Below are 24,811 nucleotides of genomic sequence, written 5' to 3'. Positions count from 1 at the left end.
TTAAATGACCCAATGGACATTTTTTTTTTCAGATATCTCCAAGTCAGACATTTTGTTCAGTCTAAGCTTTCTGAATTTCCATGGATTTCTGAAACAAACATTCTTGATTTACTTTTTGACTTTAAATTTTCTCACAGAGGCTCAATATCAATTATTTATAGTGATTTGATGGATTTGAGAAAAAGTTTTGCTTGTTAAGATCAAGAGTGGGAGCATGACTTGGATTTATCATTTCCAGATAAGGAAATTATTCTAAATTTATCCAATGAATCAGCATTTTGTGTGTGACATTGTTTATTGCTATTCAAGGGGGGTGCATAAAGCATATATTTCAAAAGCTGTTATTTTGCTTCTATTCTTATAAAAATCCATTAGGTAATAAATGTAAAATTTTTGAGGCTTCATTGATTTTGGTTTTGGCCTTGCCCTAGTTTAGAACATTTTTTGAAAAATTACTTTCAAACTTTTTCAACCATTTGTAAGATCACATTAGAACCTTGGCCCCTTAATTGCTCTCTTTAGTTTTCCTCAAGAGGAAATATCATTAACTTCTTCTCAAAAGTGAATTTTAGGTTTTACTTAATTGATAGCTAGACAAGCAATTCTGATGAAATGGAAAGACAGCATTCCACCTACTCATATTCAATGGTTACTGGAGGTCATGTCCTTCCTAAGTTTATAAAATCTCAGATATAATGTGAAAGATGTAAAGGTGAATTTCTATAAGATGTGGCCCCCATTCATGGAGTATTCCCATAATTAAAAGAATTAGGGTCTGTGGATGTTCCTGAGCAGTGCTGTCTGGTTTCCCAATGTCATTTTTCATTCCCAATGTATATTAGATATGCAAGTTAACCTTGTTTTGAGGGAGGGGTTTGATTAATAGGGGTGCTTTTTCTTTTTCCTTTTTTTAAATATGTTGATATAATGGGTTTGATTTTGAAGAGTGCACACAATTTGTATGATGTATCAAAGTTTTATTTGAAATGCATAAATTATTTGTCCTTTTTTACATTCCATTTTGTGTATTTCATCTATATGTGTAGATCTTTTTTATTAAGCATTAAAGATATTTTTAAACAGAATAAGAATATGGGGGGGCGTCACATGATGACATGAAATCTGGCTCCTTGGAGAAAACGTTTGAATAAAATTGAAGAGAAAAGCTTGAAATTCATCTGAATAAATTATAAACAAAGAAAAAATGCAAAGCCACTAAAGAAAGTCAAAGAAGCAGAAGAAAATATAGAGAAGAAGAAAGAAAAACAACCAGAGGAAAAAGGCCTACTTTGGAAAAGAAGATGGGACCTGTAGTGAAGCCTACTTTCCAATGGAAGAGGGCTTCCCGACTCACCTCCCAGCCACCTGCAGCATCCCTGCAACAACAGGGACACCTGGACGAGTTGGAGAGGGGAGTGACTCGACTGCACATTCATGAGGATTTGTGCATGAGCAGTCGATAGCAACAGGAGGCCATGTCAGAATGGCTCTAGAAAGACTCCTGGGAAATGCAAGAGACTGTCTGAGGAGGGAAAATTAGAACTGGAAGAAAAAGGAAAGGAAGAGGAGGAAAAAGAAAAACAAAGGTCAGAGGAATTGTTGGAAGAAGGGGTAAGAAAGAAAGTTAAAGCTATCCCTAAAGTTCAAGACATATTGGTTATGGTTATGGAAGAGTTAAAGTTAATAAGACATTATATTAAGTGATCAGAGGATAAAGTTAAAGTGTGTGGGAAACACTGTTAGGCAGATGCAGAAAAAGCATCAGGAAGTGAAAGAAAAAATTCAAAGCATTAATTTGAAAAATCAATTTCTTCAAGAAAAAGTAGATAAAGTGGATGAAGGATTAGAACAAGTGTTGGCGATGAATAAGCAATAATCTGAAAAAGTGGATTTATTAGAAAATTTTAGTCAAATAAATAATGTTAAGATCAATGGCCTGAAAGCAGGAGAGGAAGAAGATATTATTCAATTTTTACAATGTTAGATCCCTCAGACTTTTGGACAAGAGCATTTTAAAGGAGGTATTGTGATTGAGCGAGCTCATAGAACCCTTAGACCTAAACCTCAGCTGGATCAAAAGTCGAGGTCTATTTTAGTCAAATTTCTTCATTATCAAGTAAGGGAAATAATCTGGGTATTAGCAGCCAAATAGCCTAAAGAAAAATGCCATTGGAATTTGGAGGGAACAAAATCTTCTTTTTCCTGATATAAGCTTTGAATTATTGAAGAAAATAAAGAGCCAATAGAAGAAAAAAAATAATTATTTTGAATAAAAAGTTATAGTATAACACATTACAATCTTATAGATTATGAACTGGGGAAGGAGCACAGAGTTTTAACATGGCAATTGAAAACAGAACAAAAATCAAAAGTTATTATTGGAACTAGAGATGAGACATACCTTATAAACCCCAAAATATAAATAGTTTTTAACAATTTTATACAAAATTATATACATCAGAATCTATGCAGGATGATAATAAAATTGATTTTTAACTTAAGTAAATTTACCTAAATTTAAATATAGAAGAATAGAAAATATTTGGAACCTCTTTTACAGTTGAAGAGGTTGCAAGAGTTGTAGCTTCTTTACAAAATAATAAATCCCCCTGGTGAAGATGGATTTTCATCAGAATTTTATAAAGAATTTAAAGATGTGCTGATTCCTGTATTTGGGAAAGTTTTAATACAATTGGAAGAAACTGGACATTTACCTGATTTTTTTAAGATGGCATTGATAACCATAATTCCAAAAAAGGTAAATATCCACTAATGCCATCATCTTACAGACTTGTATCTTTATTGAATGTGGATTACAAGATAGTGTCTAAATTATTGGCAAATAGGCTAGAACTGTTTTTATTGAAACTAATTAACAAGGACCAAACAGGATTTATTAAAAAAAAAAGAAAATCACCGGATAATATTACTAGGCTGATCAGCTTAATTTACCTAGCTCAAAAGAAAGAAAATTTAAGTGTAACAATGGCTTTAGATGCAGAAAAGGAATTTGATAGAAAAGAATGGGACTTTATTTTTAAGACACTGCTAAGTTTGACATAGGATGACCATTTATAAATTGGATAAAAGCATTATATATTGATCCAAATGGTCTCATGTCTAATTATTTTAAATTAACAAGATCAATAAGACAAGGTTATCCATTATCACCTGCCCTTTTTGTATTAGTAATTGAACTCTTAGCTGAATTAATTAGAACAAACTTGGATATTAAGGGTATTAAAACAAACATAAAATTAGGTTAGTTGCAAATTATGTAATTGTTTATTTGACAGATACAGAAAAATTGTTAGGTAAATCATATATGCAATTAGAACAATACGGAGCAGTTTCAGGATTTAAAGTTATTTGGGATTTGTAATCGAGGATTTAGACCAGCTTATGCAAAAAGGGATGCAGTTGCTTCAGAAGACATAATCTAAATTCCACCATAGGGCCCAGGATGCAGTTGAATTAGTAGACACATCTAAATTCCACCATGGGGCCCAGAAATGCAGTTGTCTTTTGTTGGTCGCAGACTATCAGGAGACCTTTGAAGATAAGTAAACCATTTATTCAGGGTGATGGGCTATAAGTAAACAATTTTTGGTTAATATAAGCCGTGGTCCCGCTGCTGAAGTTTCAGATTCTCTGAGGGGTGGAAACATCTCTCAGCAAGAAGAACTTCTAGAGTCCAACCAACATCCCAGTCAGGGGAGGTGGAGAAGCTGCTACCGGCGCCCCGACAACCTACTACAAGTGTGCAGTCGTTGCCTCACTTTGGCAGTTGGGACTAGTCCAGGCGTTGATAAGTATAATTGGGAAGGGCTTGCATATTGTAGTTTGAAATCAGCTTAGGATTTTGTAATAAAGATTTGTATAAACTGAAGTGCTCTTGGTGTGTGTGTCTGTTTTTTTTGGTAGCTCAAACACTGTGACCAATCTAAAACGAACAAAATGACAGGTACAAGTTTACCCAGGACAGGATTAAAGTGAAATCATGCCATTGACTTTTGATGGCATATCCAATGTAGGCAAAATACAAAATTTAAATGACCTGAATGTGGGATAAAATATTTGGGAATTAGAATTAATAAACAGTGAGAGAATATTTTTAAAATTAATTGATGACCATTGTTTAAGAAAATTGAAGATTATTTTAAAAATTGGGTTGATTTACTGTTAGGTCTGCTTTGTTCATGAATGAGTGAGACAAACACCAGGCTGAGTCGAAATCAGGGTTCTTTGTTCTTTATTACCGGATTGTAACACTTGCGACCAACCAGGTTAGTCGGAGAATGCATTCTGCCGTTATCAGCAAAATGGTGATTTTTTATACCCTTGGATACATGCTTAGAACATCATCATATCATTACTTGTCCAATGACTAAAACTGTTGCTATCCTTTCCCTGCTAGCTTCCTGCCTCTCAATCCATCAATGTCTCTCTTATCTTGTAAGTACAAGGATGCATTTACATCTTGTTACAGTCCTGTACATTCCCATCTCATGATGTTTTACCTAACAGGAGTACAAGGACACCTCCCCTTCTTGTTACTGCCTTGTACAGGGTAACTCCCTACACATTCCCATCTCATGATGTTTTACCTTACAATACTAATTACATTAACCGACTGATAAATTGTATTAAAATAAATATTTTCCAATGAGTGCAACATTTATTTCAATCTTTACCAATTGATATTCCTAAAATAGTTTATTTAAAGCATCTAAACAAAATTATAAGGAAATTCTCGTGAAAAGGCAAGATGTCGAGGAGTTATATGGAAAAATCAACTTCGAGATTTGAATCCGGAGGTCTACAACTTAACAACCCAACTATGATTTCTTTTGTCTTTTATTGACGAATAAGAAAAAGTTGCTTGGGTTAATATAAAATTAATAAGATGGGTGAAAAAGAATCTGAAGAATTTTATAAAAATGGAATGAGGAATTATTAACTGAAGAAATAAACACACCAATATTAAGACATTTCGTCAGAATGGGGTATGGATTAGTGAGGGTGCCACTGGTGCAAAATAAATTGATCCACTTCATGTTGAATAATTTAAATTTTATTAACTGGTCAAAAAAAGGAATACAATTTATTAAAGACTGTTATCAAGGCAGATATTTAATGACATTTGACAAGCTAAATATGGAATACAAATTAATACAATATTTGGATATTGTCAATTAAAGGCTTATCTATGAGAAAGATTAACTATATCTTATTTACTGTTAAAAGATGAAATAGTGCAATATCAAATCTAAATACTTTTGAGGGGAGTAAAGAAAAAAGATTTTCATAAATCTAAACAAAGGTGGGAAAGGAACCTGGGTATAGATATAAATTATAAAAATTGAACACAAATATGTTATGATAGTATGAAAAATACAATAAATGTTTGATGCAGAATGGTGCAATATAATCAGTTATTTATTACATAAAATTTAATAGATTAAAGTTAGATATTTTGGATAAGTGTTTTCAATGTAAACAGGAAATAGGCACATTTTTACATTCTATATGGACATGCCCCAAATTGAGTTCTTTTTGGACTAATTTAATAGATTTTCTTCAACAGGTAATAGGTGTTAAACTCCCGAGAAACCCTATGTTGTTTCTTTTGGGGGATATAACATGGATTAATCCAGATTTAAAATTAGATTGGTTTCAAAAAGAATTTTTAAGGATTCTATCAGCAGTTGCCAGGAAATGTATAGCTGCTTCATGGAAATTGGATACAAATTTGGTATTAGATAGTGAAATGCAAAATTGTATACCTTTGGGAAATATTACATATAATTTAAAGAATAAATATGATATTTTTGGGAAAAATTGGTTTCCATCTATGCAAAAGATTGGTATTGTAACTTCATAAGTTTTTACATTATGTCAATTGATAGAATTTGGTCCGAACTTTGTCATCCCCTGGCCTCACCTTAATGTATCACATTTTATTTTACTTCATTAGATTTTGTGTGTTTTTTAAAATATATATAGATTTTGATTAAATGTTATGTATTACACAGTAGAGTTTTATTTTAATATATATATTATATTTAAAAGATATCATGATAGTGCTGTTAGAATAATTAGGTTATAATTTATCCATAAGGTAATATCCAGCATTGTTTTAAAATTAGTCTATTATTTTTCTTCTTTCTAATTTTTGTATTCTTTGGGGTTTTCCTATTTGGGAGGGAGTGGGTTGGGGGGATAGAAAATTATTATAAAACATGTATTGATTTTGATATATTGAAATTTTGGCTCTGTATGCAATTTTGTTACATGTGCCAATAATATAAAAATTGAAAAAAAAAAGAATATTACAACACTGTAACAGGGCCTTTGATCGTTCTCAACTGTGTTAAACTGTTATTCTGCCTTGTTCCACTGACCTGCACCCAGTCCATAGTCCTCCAAACCCCACCCATCCATGTACATGTCAATTTTTTCTTAAATGTTAAAATTTAGCCTACATTCACCACTTCAGCTGGAAGCACTCTGTGTGAAGAAGTTCTCTCTTATGCTCCCTTAAACTTCATTTCCCTCTTTGTTCAATATCTCTTCTGATTAGCAAGCTGCAGGTAATGGACTCAGAGCTAACCACCTCAGCTGTAGAGATGGTTAGATGATAAAAGGGCAGAATAGTTAGCTCCATGCTATTACAGCACCAGTGACCTGGGTTAAAATCCACTGCTGTCTATGTACTTCTTTGTATGTTCTCCCCATGACAGCATAGATTTCCTCAGAGTTCTTCCATCCTCCAAACACATATAGGGTTTGAAGTTTAATTGGTGTACTTGGGCAGGACAGGCTTGTAGGCCAGAAAGGCCTGTTACTGCACTGAATCTCCATACATAAATATAAAAATTAGATTCTGACTCTCCCCCTGAAGAAATATCCTGGGCCTCAGATGTTCATCTTCAACTATATTCCCTTGATTCAAACTAGTAAGGTATCTTTCTCCCTTGATTCCCACTGATGAGAAATAGGAAGAGAAATGTCCTATAGTTTCCTGTAATTTTTGATTGTTCACCAAATAATACCATTCATGATTCTGTTGTAGACTTGCATTGTTAAATGATTGCTGACTTGCAAGAACTGGCTCATTATTCTTCAAGAGAGATGTGGTAGCTTCAGAAAGTGTAATGAATTCACCAGCCTGCAGCCTGAATTGTGGATTTTAATTAGAAGGAGAGATTGGATTAGTTGGCTTTATTCTCCTGCAACATATGAGTTGAGGGATAACTTTACCTAGGGTGGAGGAGTCAAAAATGATTGGACTTAGGTTTTAGATAAGATCGGAGATTTTTAAGTAGATGTGAGGATATGTTTCAGGTGATTATACGGAACCAATGCCAGAGGTCATGGAAGAGACTGATACAATTCTTGTTTTTCCATTGACATTTGGACAGGGACTCGGATTTGAAAGGAGTCGAGGGATATAAGCCTTACACTGGCAAATGAGATTATTATAGATAGGATGACAATGGGCATGAAAAATATAGGAAAAATACTATTTTCTACCCTGGACAACTATAACTCTGCCATGTTTGTTTTCACAAGGTTTGTTTTTAAAAAAAAAACATACACTTAGTTTGGTTAACAACAGAAAAACAGCTGCCAGTTAGTCTTAAATATTTTAAAGTTTATTTTATCTTTGCAGCTGAAATATATCCTGTTGTGAATGTGTAATTCTATTGAACTTTTCATTTTGAATTTTATTGAATGAACTACCCATACTTGACTGGTTATTTACTTGGAATATAAATACTTATTATGGCTTTGTAAAATTAGAAATATCAAACATATACACAGATACCAGAAGAGAGGGAAGAAAAACAAATGTGTTTACACATTCCAACAGGGATGGGACTTCAAGGCATAGAGGCATGTAGCAAGGAGCAGGCCATTCAGCCCTATTCAACCATGCTGACTAGAATTAAGGAATAAATGTGAATGTTTCCATTGCTTTTATGACAGTGATGTTTTACCTTTACAAGTAAGACCACTAAGTCTCTGATTTCAGATTTTATTGTCATTCCTGTGGATGCAGCAGAATTACCACTAACTGATGGTGCAAAAAAAAACTGTACACAACAAACATGTAAACAGATTGTAAACAAACTGTGCAATACAGAGAACAAAAGAAAATCAATAAATTGCACAAGAGTCCTAAAGTTAGGACCTGAATGAATTTGTCATTGAGGAGTTTGATGGTAGAGGGGTAGCAGCTGTTCCTGAACCTGGTGGTGTGAGTCTTGTGGCACCGCGACCTCTTTCCTGATGGCAGCAGCATGTGCTGGATAGTGTGGGTCTTTGATGATTGCTGCTGCCCTCTGACAGCAGCATTCCTTGAGAATGTACTCAGTAGTGGGGAGTGTTTTGCTTGTGATTTCTTGGGCTGTGTTCACTACCATTTTGAGGGCTTTTGGGTCAAGGTTATTGGTGTTCCCATACCAGATCATGATGCAGGTGGTCAGCACCCTTTCCACCACAGCTCTGTAGAAATTTGACAGGGTTTCTAGTGTCATATCAAACCTCTGCAAACTCCTGAGGAAGTAGAGGTGCTGGAATGATTTCTTCACAATGGCTTTGGTGTGTTAGGTCCATGAAAGATCCTCCGAGATGGTGACTCCCAAGAACCTAAATTTTCTCACCCTACCCACCTCTGATCCCACAATGATTGTATACCTTTGACTTTGCTTTTCTGAAGTCAACAATCAGTTCCTTAGTTTTGGTGACATTGATTTCAAGGTGGTTGTTGGTGCACCATTCAACCAAGTTTTCAATCTCCCTCCTGTATACCGACTCATCCCCTTCCTTTATACAACCCACTACCATGGTATTGTCGGCAAATTTGTAGATGGTGTTATTGTTGTACTAATCAACAGTCATAGGTGTAAAGTGAGTAGAGCAGGGCCTAAGAACATAGCCCTGAGGCACTCCGGTACTGATGGAGATTGTGAAAGAGAAGTGCTTGCCAATTTCTATGAACTCTCTGGTCAGAAACATTGATTGAACATTTCTCTCAATAGATGTTTCCTGACTTGTTGAGTCCTTCCAGCTTCTTGGTTTGTAATTATTACATGAATTTAAATATGTAAGCTAAATATATCACAATTCAACATCATTTCAATTTATTGAAAGAATGCTGTAAAATAGGAAATATTTTGTGAAGATGATGGACTGAGTGCAAAAATGAAAAAAAGAGTGCAAAATACAGTGTTAAAGAAAAAGTGCAGTTAAAAAGTGTTAGGCATCATCTTATTCTAAGCGAAGATCCGTGCAAGAGTCTGATAACACAGGAAAGAAACAGTCTGATTCTTGAGGTGCCGACTTCAAATCTGCCCAAAAAGGGAGTGAAGAGAAGGTAAATTGGTTGGAATGTGAACTATGAATTACAACAATTAATAAAAGGAAATGTATATTAAATAAAACTGCACAGATGAGAAATCTGAAATAAAAACAGATAATATTGAAGACACTAATGTGGTTGGTGCAGAGATAAATAATAGCTCAGCTCATTGAGAAAGGAAATTAAACTTTTTCTCTTGTGTTTAAAAAAAAAAGCAGCCACTGCGTTCCAGAAAATTATTCCCATTTTCCCGGAATGCATTCTGCCTAAAAAGCTTGGAACACGAATGGGGGTTCCATTCCTGTTCTGACATTTTACCTCATCGACCCCTAGTAAATTTATAAGAATGCCTGCAGTCTAATGTGAACTGCAGGCATTCCATGAACAATAGGCTAATGAATAGGACGCATGGATAATGGGCAAGGACATGTAAAGCACACTACCCGCATGCTGTTTAAACTTGCATAAAGAAATGGAAATTTGAAGTTTAGGTCATGCTGAGATCAATGCTAAGATGTCAGAAATTCTTCAGACTGGTAAAATCACTTGAAGTGTATGTAACAAAAACAATCATTCCAATTTGTATCGATGCTGCCTGACCTGCTGAGCATTTCCACAATATTTCAACTAAAAGACATATTTAAGTTTTCACTGCATATATTGAAATTACTCAACACATGAAGCAACAACAGCAATAGGGGGACATTATTAACATTGAGGTCACTGAGCTTTACAAACAATGTTTTATTGGTTCTATTAAAAGGTCATCAACCTGAAATGTTATATGTATCTAAGTGATATATGTAATTTTCCAATTTTCCCATAAAGGCTTATAAATAAAGGATCAATTGAAGACTCCTTTCTTTTTCAAGACATCATGAAAAAAAATCTTTGTGTGAAGCAAAACCTTTTCAACTAAATTTCTTTGCAGTTTAATTGTACCTTTATATGTTTTATTCATTGAGCCTCTGTACTCAACACTTGTCACATTTGTACAGACAGAATAAAAGGAGAATCTTTTTTTTAAACACTTCTGTAATTGCATCCTGCCTTCACGTTATGGCAGTAGACTTCTTGCAAGAACAGAAAATGATGCAGAAAAATTCAGATCCAACATGGCTTTCCAGGAAACTGAAAACTTCTGAAATTGCATATTCCACTTTTATTTATTATGAGCAAAATATGGTTGGTTCACCCTGTTGCTCAGTAACTTTTCAGGTGCAGCACCAAGGTCTGGTGAGTCATTTCTTCCATTAGCAAAACAGCTTAGTTCACAAAAAAAATCTTCAAAATTCATCTGTTCTGATTAATTGTGTATAATTGTGTATAAATTGGGTGGCATGTATTCATGAGCCAAAATGGTCTGTTACCATGCAGTATATCTAAATTTAATTTAAATTTTATGATCAAGTTTTGCATTTCAAATTGTTTTAATTTTTTTTTAATTTGGACATCAGAATCAGAATTTATTGTAATAAAAGTTTTATGGCAGCATCAAAGTGCAAACATTCATATTATAACCATCTTACAACATCACCACAAAAAAAATATATAAATAAGAAAACGAAAAGTAAAGCAGTGTCATTGGTTCATTGATTATTCAGGAATCTGATGGCAGTGTGGAAGACGTTGTCCTTGTGCTCGTCTTTCGGCTCCTGTCCCTTTTTCCCCCGATGGTAGTAGAGTGAAGAAGGCATGTGAAGAAGGTGGTGCCGGTCTTTGAGGACAGAGGCTACTTTTTTAAGACACTGCCTCATGTGAATGTAGTGATGTCTGGTGCCTGTGATGCCACATACCAAGTTAACAACCCTCTGGAGTTTATTCTTGTCCTGAGAGTTGGCATCTCCATACCAGACAGTGATGCAACTAGCCAAATGCTCTCCACGGTACACCTGTAGATGTTTAGAGAGTTTTCGGTGACGTACCGAATCTCCCAGACACCTCACAAAATATAGCTGCTGGCCAGCCTTCTTTGTGACTGCATCAACATAGAGGCTCCAGACAAATCCTTGGAGATGTTGACACACAAGAATTTGAAGTCCTTGACCCTCTCCACTAATGTGCCCTCAATGAGGACAGGGTTGTGTTCCCCTGACTTCCTCCTGAAGTCCACAATCATCTCCTTAGTTTTGCTAATGTTGAGCACAAGGTTGTTGTTGTTACACCAATCAACAAGCTAATCTAGCTCCCTCCTGCATGCTTCCTCATTGTTAGTTGCGATTCTGCCTACAACCCCTGCTATATTTTGAATAGTGGAAGGAAACTGGAGCCCCCGGGAAAAACCCATGCAGACATGGTAAGAACATACACACTCCTTGCAGATAGCATTGGAATCGAACCCCAGTCCCAATCGCTGGTGCTGTAAAGGCATTACACTAACTGCTGCACCAACCACGCCTCCCAAGGTTTAATGTTTGCTTTAGTCTTCTGAAATTTTTTCTCAGTCCCTTGGCTAAACTGTATTTCATTCTATTATTTAGAGGACAAGATTATTATAGTGAAAAATCCCCATTTCTTGCTATTTCTGATTAAGAATTTCAGCTTGAAGTGGTATCTATGCTTTGCCTTCCAGGATGCTGCCTGACTCACAGATCCTCCAGAATTTTGTGTCTTTCTCCAGTTTTCCAACATCTGCCATCTCTCTTGTTTACTGTGAGTGCAGTCTGACCTTAACACTACTTTCCAAGCGACACTCAAGCAACTGCAGATGCTGGAACCTGGAGCAAAACTAATGAGCTGCTGGAGGACCACAATAGGTAGGTAAGGATATGGTCGCTGTTGAGCTTGGACAACACCTTAGGACTTAGATTGTAAAGGAGGATAGCCAGTATCAAGAGGTGAGTGGGAGGGGATAAAGCAGGAGCTCATAAATGATATGTGAATTCAGGAATGATGGACAGGTGGAATCAGGTTTGGGATGTGAAAGAGCTAGAAAATAGGGTCTTGACTGATTTGGAAAGAAGGGTGTGTGTGAGAAGACCAGGATAAATTAGAAGAGAGGGAGTAAAAGAAATTGAGGCATTTTAGCTCCCGTCTGAGTGGCGATATGCATCCATTCCACTTTGCTTACTGCAGGTAAGATCTGTGGCAGATGCCATCTCACTGGCTTTGCACAAAACCCTGGAACACATGACTGCAAAGATGCATACATCTTGGCATTGAACATCATCATCCCTCAAAACTGATCAGCAAACTCCAAGAAAGGGCCTCAATACCCTACAGTGTAATTTCCTCACTTCAAGACCACATCAATGTGGCTTGAAAGAACATCTCCACAATCTCTATCAGTGTCACTGACCAATTTAAATTCCTTTGTATTGGTCTTTGTAATTGACTTAACCTTGCTGGCACTGAGCCGTTATCATCCTGTAAATTACCTGGACTGGTCCCTCCATCACTCCTGTATATGGCCTTTGGCTGTTGTAATTAATTAGTTCATGCTGGAACTGAGCCATTATTACCCTGTAAATGACCTGGAATGGACCCCCAGTCCCTTAGCTAGCCCTCTTTGCCATCTTCAAGAGACCACCTTGTTTCACTCCAGGCTGAGTACCATAGAATGACACTGGAGAAATTGTTGGTGAGATGTGTACTGTTGGAGGGTTGGGAGGATTTTAGTTACTATCCCTAGTAGCATAGAGCCCTGCCTGCACTGAGTCAAGGGGTGGTGGGTATTGTATTCTTCCTTGATTGTTTGTGCCCAGTGTGATTTTCCCACACTTGCTATAAAATGTGTGTTATTCCCATTACCATTTTCCCATGCTCATCTTTTGTAAATAAAATCATTTACATTAGACAGTATTCAGAGTCCTTGTTTTTAAGACCCATCAACTCTGTATACTCATTCACAACAGCTGGTCAACATTCTTTCCTTCACACACCTATAGAACTGGGACCAAACCTCAGCAGATTCCTGACGAAGTAAAGGCTCTGATGTGATTTCTTCACAATGATATTAGTATGTTGGGTCCAGGAAAGGTCCTCAGAGATACTAACTCCCACAAATTTAAATTTGCTCACCCTTTCAACCTGTGATACCCAAATAATCACTGGGTCATACAACTCCGGTTTTCTGTTCCTGAAATCCCTAATCACACAAAGAGGCAACACTTTAAGATGCAGTGAAACAACCAATGCTGGCTATTCCAGATAGATCACTACGAATCGTAGTTCTCACAGATAAACTTGAAGCAAACAGTAGCCACCATACTTCGTTCACTAACCAGTGTGGCAACCTGATTTACTACAGAATCTAATTACACTGATAATCTTTCTTCTCTTTGGCTTGGCTTCGTGGACGAAGATTTATGGAGGGGTAATGTCCACGTCAGCTGCAGGCTCATTTGTGGCTGACAAGTCCAATGCAGGACAGGCAGACACAGTTGCAGCGGTTGCAAGGGAAAATTGGTTGGTTGGGTTTTTCCTCCTTTGTCTTTTGTCAGTGAGGTGGGCTCTGTGGTCTTCTTCAAAGGAGGTTGCTGCCCGCCGAACTGTGAGGCGCCAAGATGCATGGTTTGAGGCGATATCAGCCCACTGGCGGTGGTCAATGTGGCAGGCACCAAGAGATTTCTTTAGGCAGTCCTTGTACCTCTTCTTTGGTGCACCTCTGTCTCGGTGGCCAGTGGAGAGCTCACCATATAACACGATCTTGGGAAGGCAATGGTCCTCCATTCTGGAGATGTGACCTACCCAGCTGATAATGAATAAGGTACGACGGTCCTTCTTTGTACATATAGCTTTTTCTTGATTACAATTGCCGATCAGTAGAAATAAATAGAACTCTAGGTGACCAGAAATATGCAATTCAATACTCATGCCAAGTAGCTATTCCTTTATGTATAATGAGCATTTGGTTATCATATCTCAGCTATTTGAATTAAATGTTACTTGGTGAACAATGTGGAGGGTATTTCACTGCCTCTTAAGTGGATAAATACTAAGAATACTATTTGTAATTTTTTTTACTGTAAACGAGTGACTACAATCCTGTGAACTGTGTGCACATCTGAGTCAAGCTGTTTAGTGAAATGGAATCACTAATTGTGGTTCCACTCTAATTTAATTTAGACATATAGGACGCTAACACACTCTTCCAGCTCATGAGCCCATGCCACCCAAATATCTCAACTAACCTTCAAACCCCTTACGCTTGGAAGGGTGGGAGGTAACAGGAACACCTGGTGAAAATGCATGCAAACATGATGAGAAAGTACAAGCTCCTTACAGCAGTGCTGATTTGAACCCGTGTTACTGGCTCTTTGATTGAATTGCACTAACTGAGCTGCTAACTCTCTGCTATCCATAAAACAGTCTCAACTATTCTGGGTGTAAATTAATCAATTATCTCAATGAGGCATGATTTCTGATAGTTGACCTGGTCATCACTTTCTCTCACAGCAATATTGTTGAGACTCACTGGCTCTATAGAAATCCCATGAAGATGCACTTTATCGATTACATTTAACACCAGCATCACTGATCAGCAAACTCTAGGACCTGGGAGTTAACACCCCACAATGCAGCTGTGGGAGCACTGTAGGCGAATCCATGGTCATTTGGTGACTCTGGGGGTACTCTCACTTCTTTCTCTGACAGTAAGGGGCACCAGGCAATGCTAATTGTGAATGCTTCTCTGCCTTATGAGAGGCTAAAAGCAATTTTGTGCTGTATTACATGATAATAAATAGCATCTGTATCTATATCTGTAGAACATTTGTTCAATGTCAGCATATTTTAATAATTCAGTGGAGTAGTAGATCAGAGAAACACAAGAAAAGTGGATGCTCAAAAAGCTAGACAGACTCAGCAGATCAGGCAGTATCAAGAAAGAAATGGTCTGTCAACATATTGGATCAGGATCCTTTCTCTAGTCTCAATCTATCATAACACTACATTTCCTTCACAGAAATATAGAAAATTACAACAAAGAGCCCAATTAGCCAATTGTGGTAAGTCGATGTAATGCAAATGAAGTTCATCTCAATTTCCAGCTCTTGTTCTTTTGCCTTGTTAATTACGGCTCTATTATATTTCCCCAGCTGGATTTTGAATATAATGGTGGATTTCATTATCACAAGGTAAACATTTCCAATGAATGGATCTGGCTGATTGAGGGTTGATTGGGAATCGAGTGACTCTCTTGCTTTACCTGTGGTCTCAAAAGTCAAAATTACTGCCCTTGACCAAAACTTCACTTTAGAAGTTCTGCAAGGAGTGACATATTGCCATAGAAAGCCATGATTTTCTTGTGACCTTTTGTGTTAATGCAGCTACTGCTGAATAATTCCTTTTTTTTTGCTGAATCGGCCATAGAGTGAATGTTAACTCTTAAATCATCCAGATGAAATATAGGAGAAATTCATTTTTTTAGGGCCAAATATGAAAATATATGAAACTTTTGCAAAGTCTACCATAAATCCACTTAATTCCAGTTTAACTGCAGAGAGCTTGGGCATCAACAACCAATGCTGGAGATGGGGATTTGGAATTCTAATATTTGAAGGAGACCCATTCTTCAGATTTTTGGAGGTCTGCATTTTCAATAACTGCGCAGTCTGTTTTCAAGGGCAGGGGAAATAAGGAGAACTTTCAGCCATAATCTACTGGTCTTAATAGCCTACCAGCAATGTGTACTCTTCAACTTATGCATCATATGCACCTTTATCTTCACACCTGCCTTTTTCCTTTGTCGTGTTCTGAATCTTCCAGTATTGATCATCAAGCAGTGTTTCTCTGATAGCCAGCTTCACAATATTGGTGCACCGGAAAATGTAGTGCAACATTGTGCCAACTTGTGCAGGCTGTTGGCTGGCATTACAAAAGAATCCGATGGCTATCAGCTATTGGCATCTCAGCTCATCTCATAGTTTTGCACGTGAAGTCAAAGGTGAAAAGACAGAACCACATCAAGATCGCAAATGACACGACCATGGTGGGCCTCATTAGTAAGAATGAGGAGTCAGTATACAGAAATGAGGTGCAGTCACTAATGGACCGTTGCAGAGCCAACAACCTGTATCTGAACATTAATAAAACAAAAGAGATGGTTGTCAACTTCAGGAGGGCCCAGGGGGGCCACACTCCACTTACCATTGACTGCTTGATGATGAGATTGTCAAGAGTATCAAATTCCTTGGAGTGCACTCGGAAGGGAATCTCACCAGGTCTCTTAACACCAGCTCTGTAACCAAGAAAGTCCTGCAAAGGCCAAGGAAAATTCACCTCCCACCCTCCATCCTCACTGCATCCTACAGATGATGTATTGAGAGCATCCTGTGCATCATCACCTGGTTTGGAAGGTGTGTCACCTTGGACCGCAAAGCCCTGCAGAGGATAGTGAAGTCAGCAGAAAAGATTATTTGTACCTCTTCCTAGCATGATGGACATCGACAACCCTCAATCAAGGCGAAAAGCAATAAACATTGTGAAGGACTCCACACACACCTCTTGTAAACGCTTCTCCCTTCTGCCCTCATGGTAAGAGGTACTGTACCATTTGGGCTCTTATGTCCAGATTGGTCAATAGTTTATACCCAAGCCATCAGCCTCCTGAATTCCCAGAACATATGTGGATAATGTACCATGGACTGTTACTGTATACATCTTAATATTTTAATATTTCAATGTATTTAACTTCTATTCTAAATTATTTACACAAATATACATCATCGTCCTGGAGAAAAGCCATCTCATCTTTACTGTGTCGGCATGGTATGAATGAATAAATTAAGGTGACTTGTCTTGTCTTCACATGCTGGAGACCCATATACCAGCTGATCTGTCAATCAACTCTGTCCTGATACAACCAATACAACTGCAGGACTGTTGACATGGAGGGTGGCAAGATTAGCATAGCTGTTAGTGAAACATTTAGAGTGCCAGCAACCGAGACCAGGGTTGGAATCCCACACTGTCTCTAAGGAGTTTGTACATTCTCCCTACATCTCCGTGGGTTTCCTCTTGGTGCTCCAGGTTCCTCCCACCCTTTAAAACCCACTAGGGGTGTATGTCAATTGGGTGTAATTGGGCGGCACAGGCTCATGGGCCAAAAGAGCCTGTTGCAGTACTGTATGTCTAAATTAATATTGAAATTAAATTAAATTAAAATAATAATTTACTAAATATTTATTTCATCTTTTTGACCATCTATGGGATCAAATCTGCATTCAAGGATGAAGGATGTTAAGTAGTATTGCATTTCAATTTGGTAATCGACAAACATAAAAAAGGGGGAACTTTGGAAACATTCAGCACATCAAAGCAGCATCAGATGAAATAGAAACAAACCTCAAATTGGAAAGAAGCTTTTCTTTTAATTGTGTTTTAAGTGGTGGAGGGATGACAGGGGTGAGTATTTATGATATTTTCTGTATTTATTTCAGACATTTATCTATTTTATTTTATTTATGGTAAAATGGCTTCAAGGACAAGTTGCGGCACGCTTTTAAAATTTTGACATACAGCACTGTAATATTCCCTTTTGGGCCATGAGCCCTTCCTGTCAAATTAAACCCAATTGACCTACAACCCCCCAGAATGTATTGAAGGGTGGAAGGAAACTGGAGCACTTGGAAGAAACCCATGCAGACATGGGGAAAATGCAAATATTGCTTGCAAGCAGCATGGGATTCAAACCCCGTTTACTGGTGCTGTAATAGCATTGTGCTAACTGCTATTTTAACTGTGCTATCCTAATAGTTTTTCAAATGGCTTAGAAATTTCTGTAGTGTCTATGCGAACATCTATTATTGATTTTTTTTTTACACAATTGTAGAACCAATTGTACACCACTGGCCTACTGCAGGGGACAGGACAACACCTGGCCGGCTGCCAATCAGTCGGCATAAATGGATCAAGCCCCACCCAGTCAGGTGTCAATCATCCTCCGGAATATAAGCCTGCGCCGGCCTCCCGAGGCCTCACGCTGAGTTGCTGAAGCCACAGCCAGCCTGGGTCTGTGGAGGTTTTTTTGTGGATTAAAGCCTGTTGCTCAGTCTTTACCTTGTGTGTGTCTGATTCTGTCTAACAGCGCACCACAATAGATCACACTGGATAATGATGATTTTATTAATTTTGTCTGCTGATCACAAAAATTACCTGAACATTTTCCCATCACATACCGCTCTTTAGATACAACTTATTATTTATTGTGTGTTTTCCAATCATATTCAAATTGTACTTCAAGCATACAAAACCATAAAATCCAACATGTCACTGAAAATTCATTTTCTGCATTTCCACTTTGACTTCTTCCCTGCTGATCTTGGTGCAGTCACCAAGACATTGGAAGATTGGTATCAAGGCAACTGGTATCCAACATGTTTACCAACTGGCATGAGGCATCACATGCAGAGTACAATTGAAAATCAGCAGTAAAACCTTTGTAGCTCAATTGAACCAGCGCAATGTGTCAGCATTATTATGCAATTAAACATGCCAAATTCAACAAAAATTAATTTAATATTTTCCCACATTTCTATATGAAATTGTCTTTGTTTTCGGCTTGAAGTTGTTTATCATAATCCCCAATTTTTTTTTTCAGGAAGCAAACCTTTCAAAAAAATTGTTAGCGCACAGTTGGAAAGAAAACAAATTATGAAAGGATGGAATTAACTCAAATAAACTTCAAGATTTTGATGGATCTTACATGAAGAGTTCAAAGGTAGTGAAATTCCCTTTTTATTTAATAATTGAAGTATAAACTATATTAATGTTTAAGATGAGATGAAATGTTGGTGAAAGAAGTATGTGTAAAATGAGAACTGGATCGAAACCACTGAATGCCATTGGGTAGAAAGTACAGTAAAAAAATGATTAAAATCAATTCAACGATTTGCATTGTTGTTGATCTTTTGTTTAAAGCAGGCAGTTCTGAATGCAATCATTTTTTTTTAATCTCTTTTGTTGATGAAAGTAACACCACTTGCAAACAAAGGTGGAATATTGGAAATCCTGCTCAATTGATCCCTGATCACAGAACAACTGTGTTTTGCAATTGAACATGCCGAAGATGAAACCTCCCTGATCAGCCCCACTGAACTCACCAATTATCAGCATCAAGTCCAGTGGGAAGAAACATCTAATAGAAAGTGTATTATGTAAGATATAGTTTTTACTCTGTTTCACTCTAATGAGTCATGTTTTTTTTTAAATTATTTCAGATTTACACCATGGTAACAGGCCTTTTTTGGTCCACAAGCCCTCACCACCCAAATACTCCCATGCAACTGATTAATCTGCTAACCCCAAATCTCTTTGGAACATGGAAGCAAACCAAAGACTCCAGACGAAACTCATACAGGTCACGGAGAGAACATGCAAACTCCTTACAGACAGCGCTGGATTCGAACGTGGGTCACTGGTCCTGTAATTGGGATGTGCTGACCACTGTATAATTGCATTCCATTATTTTCATTGTTTCACTAATGTGTGTGTTTTTTTTAAATAATGTAAATATATTTGTATTCTAAGTTTTATTTTTTTTTAATGTCCTTTATGCTTTAAAATGTCATGGAAGGGATTCACAGATCATACAACATACAGCAGAGAAACAGGCCCTTTGGCCTATGTGCCTGTGCTGAACATGATATCCAAATTAAGCTGAGACCCTGCTGCTTGCACCTGACACATAACTCACCATCCTGCTCATTTATATGTCTATAGAGAAGCCTCACAAATGTTAGTATATTATCTGCTTCCACCACTTCCCCAAGCAATCCATTTCCGGAACCTGCCACAATGGTGTAAAAATACTTCCTCACACATCTTCAAACTTCACTCCATCCAAGGCCTGTTTAACATAATAATGAAAGTAGCATATGCTATGGGCCCTGGATTTTCAAGGGCCCCCACTGTTTATGACAGTACTATGAATTATGGGAAACATTTTGTTTTCATCTTTGTGGAGCGGCAATGATAAATCACATCCACAGTCTGTGTTAATAACCCTGATTAAAGGTGATAATAAGCTAAAATGACTAGCCTTACATCTAAGATTATTGATTTTAGCCTATTATCACCTTTAATCGGGGTTATTAACACAGACTATGGGGGTGATACATCTCATAGCTGCTGCAGGCTGCACAATTTGCAAATAATCAGTCAGTTGGCTTGTTTTGTTTGTTGATATGTCAGGGGAGCTGCATGCTACAGATAACAATGAGTAGAGCCAGAGATATTGGATGTCATTATGCTTCTGGAAGTGCAAAGCGTGAAGCGAAGGAAGAAAAAGAAGACAGCAACTTGTGATCTCTAAAACACACAAGTCGACAGAATATTTTGGTGATGATGCTATAACGGCTGAATCTAGAAATATAGGAATGTGATGCGCTATCGAGCAGAAAAGCAGACGCTAAACAAAGGCTGTTCAACAGGCTTTATTCCACATAAACGTCCACAGAGATACCCGTGAGAGTTGGCTGCACTGGCTTGGAGACTGACCACGAGGTGCCGGATCTAGTTTATATCCCGGAGGGTGAATGGCAGCCGACCAGGTGGGGCTTGGACTATTCAAGTCGGCTGATTGACAGCTGGCCAGGTGTTGCCTTGTCCTCCAGTGCTCTTCTGCAGGTACACAGTTTGCCCTCTGCAGTAGGCTAGTGGTTGTATCACCACAAGGAATGACTAATACCAGTGCAGCAGAAGGCAGACAGCAACAGCCAGCATCCATTCAATGCGAAAGAACAAGTAATCAAATGATATTGGTGAATAGCCAAGCAATCAAGATGATTATGATCGTGAATATAGGATAGACCAAGGGAAGTGATGAATGTCAACAGGCTAATAGTGACTTCTCTTCATCCATGCGATTTTATGACAATTAAAAGAAACCTCTGCATTGGCAGAAGTTTCATTTCATGCATGTTTATAAACCTACAAACAAGCAACGTGGAAGAAATTGGTTATGCTATGCAATTTATTTTGTTGCTATGAAGAAAGTTCCTCACATAGACGAGCTTTAATTTCACTGTTGATGTGCAAAGATTTGCGTGTCAATTCCCAACTTATGAAAGATATGGAGAATGAACAAAAATTAATGGGGCACACTTCTAAAGCTGATCATTGAAGTTGTAAAGTTTTTAGCAGAAAGAGGGCTTTCGTTTTGTGGTAGTGATGGAACTGTTGGCTCTCCTCATAATGGAAATTATAGGGTTTTTAGAATTACTGGTCAAATTATTATAAACTTTCATCAAGGATGCAATATGCCACTTAAGGAGGGGGGGGACCACTGTCCTCGGTTTGCTCCTAGTCCCAGCCATTTGTTTCCCCCCATCTAACTCCTGTTGAAACAGTAGGGGTGCAGTATAGCCAGAATTAACTAGAGTGTCACTCTGACATTTGATCAGGCTACTTTGGAGCTGACCTGGCAGTTGGCAGAGATGGCACATTGCGGGAGCAATGGCCATCTTCGTTACCCATAATCCCCCATGCAGCTGGAACTGCTCTACAAGAATCAGCACCAGCGAAAGGCAGTGTGGCTCCAGCTGCATGGGATTATGGGTTGCATTGAGCCAGCCATCAGCAGCCAGCCGCCACCATAAGTAAGTTTTGTTTTAACAAAGTGTGCAAGTAACTTTCAACAGGCGAGGGGAGGTGCAATTTCAGTGTAAGTGGTTCCCCCTGAGCACACATGTGCCAGCCAGCACTATTTAGGACCACACATGTGCTAGCCGGCATAATTTAAGGCCCCTTTAACATTTGCTATATGCCCTGCAATGTCTTAACTCGGTACTGACTCCATTCCTATTTAAATGCATGTTCTCCAGTATCTGACATTTTTAACCCAGGAAAGAGTTTCAGAAAGCCCTGTAGCTTTTACAACCATAGTCAGTTTAATACTGCATGAAGAGTTACATTTGGAGTGGCTTTTTTAGGCCTTGCAGATCTGCTAAGAGTCATATTTTCAGTGGAAGACTGCTCCTGCAGATCAGTTTCAAGCAAAAATAGGCTTTAGAGCTGATGATTGGCCAGATTGTCAGCAAGGGAAGATCTGACTCCATTGTTCTTCCTGAAGAATAACACTGACAGTATTTCAGTGGTAATTAATTGTAAGAGAAGTGCCTTAATATGTTAGCACAATGAAATTGTTGAATAAAAGACAAATTTAGTAAACAAAATGTCCTCTCTACAATAATTCTGAAGAAAAATTAAGGCCTATTGTTTTGATGCAAATTAATACTTTGCATTATTTCATTTTGTTGGCATTTATATGCCCAGCACTCCAGCTTGTTGCTCACATCTCTTCAAAGATATCTAATATGGAAGGATTTTAAAATCAATGATTCTTCATATAAAGTGTACAAAGAAGAGAATGAACATTGGAAATGTACAAGGGTTCAGTACTGCTGAACTTTACCAGGCAGCTGCTCCAGCACCTGCTTGCTGCCATTTTTGGTGAGCATCTGAAAATTAACCCAGCTTGTTCACCTCCAAATTTATGAAGATAAGGCCTAAGCATGTATTCACTATAACAATCCATAATTTTGATACTTATGACTTGGATTCAATGCTCAAGTACTTTAATTTGGCACTGAATTGTATCCTTAATAATCTTTTGGACCAAGGCTATTGGAGAGTCAGATGTTCCATTAAATTCAATCTTCACTTCTCCAGCTGCTCTTGAGTGCTTCTTAAACAAATGGCACAATTTATCACTGCCTAGTGTTGTTAGAATCTGGTTGATGCAGTTTAGCTATCAAACTGGTGTCTGTCTGCCATCTCAGTAATGGCATTAGAGATAATGTTGAAAAAAAAAGCATGGAACAGAAAAGTGGATTTGTCAGGAAAACATAGATAAATGTAAGTTGTATCAAATAGCTAAATAGTTTACAGGGAAATAAATGGGGGAATATGATTGTTCTAAAAACCATCATAGGCCCAATGGCTGAATGACCATGTCTTCTAAATTAAAAAAAAAGGTACTGTTGCAACCAACTTACCAGCAAGAAAATGGACTCCCAAAATAGCAGGTGTGCTGTGGAAAACATAGAAAATTGACTGGTATCCAACACAGGTTTTTATCTGGGTTATTACATTATTGATGATGTCACTTCCTGCCCATGTGACAGAAGCAGTGATGTATATAAGCCCATCATGCAAGTTTGGCAGTGTTAGTCTTGTACTAGACTCTACAGTAACTTGATAATGTGTATGCTGGTATCTATAGAAGTTCAGTATAACCACTTTGTTTTATGGCTTTTCCTGACAGTCCAAATAATGTTTCTTTGGTCTATGCTGTATCTTTGATGTTGCCAATATTTTGGTCTTCTTGACCACATGTGTAGCTTGACTAAGCAAAAGCCCAATATCAGCTGAAGAAGATAACATCTGATTCCATATTGTGCTACTATGTAGTAAGTTCTCTGGATCAAGAGATTATATTGCTGAGTTTCCAATTTTCTTCAGCAGCTTCCAGAAGAAGGTAAGAATATGGGCTCAATTGTCTATTCTCTATCTGACCCAAGTCTGTAGGTGGATGGGCACCCTGCAATGATTACTGCAGCTTGAATGAGGTTACTGCATTTACTGGACTTTTTGTCCAACCTGCAAGGAGTCTGCATCTTTTCTGAAGTGGACCTGGTCTGTGGGAATCATCAGATCCAGGTGCATTTTGAATTTTTTTTTTTTTTTGCACCCTTTGTCCTTTTGGAATTCAGAAGGATGCCCCTTGGGTTCAAGAATGGCATGCAGACTTCCAACTTTTAATAGACTGCATGGAATGGGACACTATCTCGACTTTTCCTTATACCTAGATGACATACTTATCGCTAGCTGCAGTCGTCAGGAACATTTGTCCCACCTGCACAATCCTTTCACTCATTTGAATTAGTTTGGGGTCACCATCAACCCAGCTAAATGCCAGTTTGGGTTCTCAACCATTGACTTTCTGGACTATAGAATTGAAAAACACTGAACAAAGCCAATACCAGCAAAGATAAAGGTGATCTGAGCATTCACTAAGCCCAGCACTGTTCAAGGTCTCCAAGAGTCCATTGGAGTGGTGAACTTTTATCTCTAGTTTCTACTATCAATGGCTCACATTTTGTGCCCCCTCTTCACCCTGGTGTCAGGCAAGGCAAAGGATTGTTGGCAGTATTTGAGAATGCCAAGGAAGCACTGGCTAATGTTGCATTGCAGTTCTATCTGAGAATGGATGTCCTGACAGTCTGGACAGTGAATGTGTCCAGTATAGCAGTAGGAGGGGTATTTGAACAGTACATTGATGGGCATTGGAAGCCAAGGGCTTTCTTTAGCAAACACTTAAGACCACCAGAACTCAAGTACAGTGCTCTTGATTGAGAATCATTGGTTCTGTACCTATCTATCAGACATTTCAAAAGTTTTCTAGAAGGCAGGCATTTCACAGCTTTTACAGACATCAAGCTACTTATATTGGCCTTCTCTAAGGTATCAAATCTGTGGTCAACTCATCAACAGATATTTATC

At 37.8% G+C, this 24,811-nt stretch overlaps 1 long non-coding RNA gene across 1 annotated transcript; it reads right to left on the bottom strand.

Annotated features, from left to right (window-relative positions):
- Positions 1-20,726: 20,726 nt before the first annotated feature.
- LOC138739926 (uncharacterized) lies at positions 20,727-23,381 on the bottom strand. The gene is made up of 2 exons (XR_011342570.1): positions 23,305-23,381; positions 20,727-21,238 (listed from the first exon to the last, which is right to left on the bottom strand). It is a non-coding gene; the product is annotated as an uncharacterized lncRNA (long non-coding RNA).
- Between the last annotated feature and the right edge of the window lie 1,430 nt (positions 23,382-24,811).

This window comes from Narcine bancroftii, chromosome 7 (genome assembly GCF_036971445.1).
Source record: "Narcine bancroftii isolate sNarBan1 chromosome 7, sNarBan1.hap1, whole genome shotgun sequence".
Classification (NCBI taxonomy): Eukaryota; Metazoa; Chordata; class Chondrichthyes; order Torpediniformes; family Narcinidae; genus Narcine; species Narcine bancroftii.
The sequence above is the reverse complement of the archived record's forward strand: the minus strand, read 5'-3'. Positions and strand labels throughout refer to the sequence as shown.